At 31.6% G+C, this 2,248-nt stretch overlaps 1 pseudogene; it reads left to right on the forward strand.

Annotated features, from left to right (window-relative positions):
- Positions 1-521: 521 nt before the first annotated feature.
- On the forward strand, positions 522-640 carry LOC111736210 (annotated as a pseudogene).
- Positions 641-2,248: the final 1,608 nt, after the last annotated feature.

Below are 2,248 nucleotides of genomic sequence, written 5' to 3' on the forward strand. Positions count from 1 at the left end.
TTATCTAATGTGTAGCATACAACAGGTATTCAATATATGTCTTTGTTGACTGAATACACTAGTGAATAACTAAAGGGATAAATAAAACATTAATGAACAATATATTAATGTTTTTTGAGCATGTAAGAGGAGAGAGTGAAATAACAAAAGAAACATAACCTAGCATGTTAAATTAGTCATTTTAAATAATACTTTGAGTATTGTCAATTAAATTAAGGAAAAATAAACATACAAGCAGAAGGCATTCCAGTGCTGTCAATTTGAATTTGAATTTCACTTAGTTCTAGTTTTTAGTGCTAGAAAACTAATAATTTTAGTAACATTTTCAGGGTTTTCAGGTTTTATTACCTGAAAATGTTTATATTTAAATTTTTTTTTTTTTAATTTAAGTTTATGTTTGAATAAGAGTTGATTATTGCTAATTTCCTAGTCACATAACTTAGCAGCATGGAATTTAAGGTTTCAGAATAATAATAAACACTCTATTTGTTCTAACATTATGTATCACAAGTACATGTGCAGTCTATGGCCATGCTACCCTGAACAAGCCCGATCCCGTCTGATCTCGGAAGCTAAGCAGGGTTGGGCCTGGTTAGTACTTGGATGAGAGACCACCTAGGAAGACCAGGTTCTGTAGGTGTAAAAAATAAAAAAATAAGGGATTGTAAGCTGACAAGGTCCTTGCAATCTGTGAGGTCAACTAAAGGTTGCCTCACCTAAAAAATAAATTAAAAAAAAAAATCTTTACAAGTACACATGCATTAGAAACCCATAAAATCCCAAAGAGCCACATTGAATTGATAAATGCTAAAAAGAGGGGCAATAAATTCCAGGATGAAGCAAAGCATAAGTTTTTATTATTTCATATGCTAAAAAATAGAAGGAGAAAAATATAAATCTTTTTGCTAAAGAAGAAAAATGCTTCCAGAAAAATTTAGGGAAACTTTTAGAATTGCTTGATTCTAATTAAATAAATATAACCTACAGTGGCTATTGAAGCTCTGATTTTATTTGCATATGTTAATATGAACATAGCAACTAAATCTCTAGACAAAGATTATTCCACATCCCCAAAATACAAAATATTTTAAAATTTTCTCAAATATAAATGTTTACCTGTACCACAAATCAGTTAAATCATGTCTCAAGTTTTAGAGCAGCATGAAAATGGCCAGAACACTTGATATTATAAACATCTCAGAGTAGGAATATTACAGAGCCTATATATTAACAGCAGATATAAATGTATTTCTAGTTCGTCAGTAGCCTAATATATTACAAATGATCCTCAGTGGCACCTGCACTCTTGAAGGTGCAAGATACAGATGTACTAAATTGGTTCTATGTATCTGTGAAGCAAGATGTAAAGGGACTGGATTGGCTCTATGTATCTTTAGCCAACAGGCAAAGCACAAAAATTACAAAAAAAATAAGTTTAGCTCACCATAAAAAGAACTTTATAACATTTAAAGCCATCTAAAAGTAAAAGATTGTGTAATTTGGTTAGATTTACCTACAGAAGAAAGATTTTACCCAGAAATCATATGACACTCTGAAGGGCATTTTGACTTTGGACAAAATAAATGCTGAGTTTTTTTTCCTATTTTTGAATTATCATAACATATGGAACATGAAATTGAACATTTTGCATACCTATTCTTGACTGAAAAAATTATAGTTCATCCCCACTTCCTGTGTCATATCAAAGCACTGTTCTTATTTATTAAAAAATGCATTGCTTCTCCATCTTCCATCTCCATAATATCTTTTGATTACAGGGTTTGATAGCATGATAAATAATGGGCCACTACTCCTCATTGTACTTTCCTTCTCATCTCATGTTCCAATTGTGAATTAAGGCCAGTGCCTCTCAATAAGTGCAAATAGATCACATCATACCTAGCAGATGATTTATAAAGCTCATGAAAGACATGTTCATTTTTGTGGGATGGTTGAGGGTAGGAGTGGATTCTGAAATAGTCTCAGAAGAAGAAGAAGGGGGTAAAAAAAAAAAACCTTTTACTCACTAGACTTAAGAATAAAGAACTTCTACAACAAAGACTTTCAAAATGATTTCTAGTCTTATGCAATTCCTAGATGAGTTGTGTACCTATATGTTATAGAGACTAAATAATTCCCTCTATTCCTCCTTCTCTTCCTCCTTCTCTTCTACCTTCTCTTACTTTCTTCCTTCCTTTTGAAATGCGATCACTAAAAAATAAGAAAAAGGAAGAAGAGGGAAAATAGA

This window comes from Pteropus vampyrus, unplaced genomic scaffold, assembly GCF_000151845.1.
Source record: "Pteropus vampyrus isolate Shadow unplaced genomic scaffold, Pvam_2.0 Scaffold18, whole genome shotgun sequence".
Lineage (NCBI taxonomy): Eukaryota > Metazoa > Chordata > Mammalia > Chiroptera > Pteropodidae > Pteropus > Pteropus vampyrus.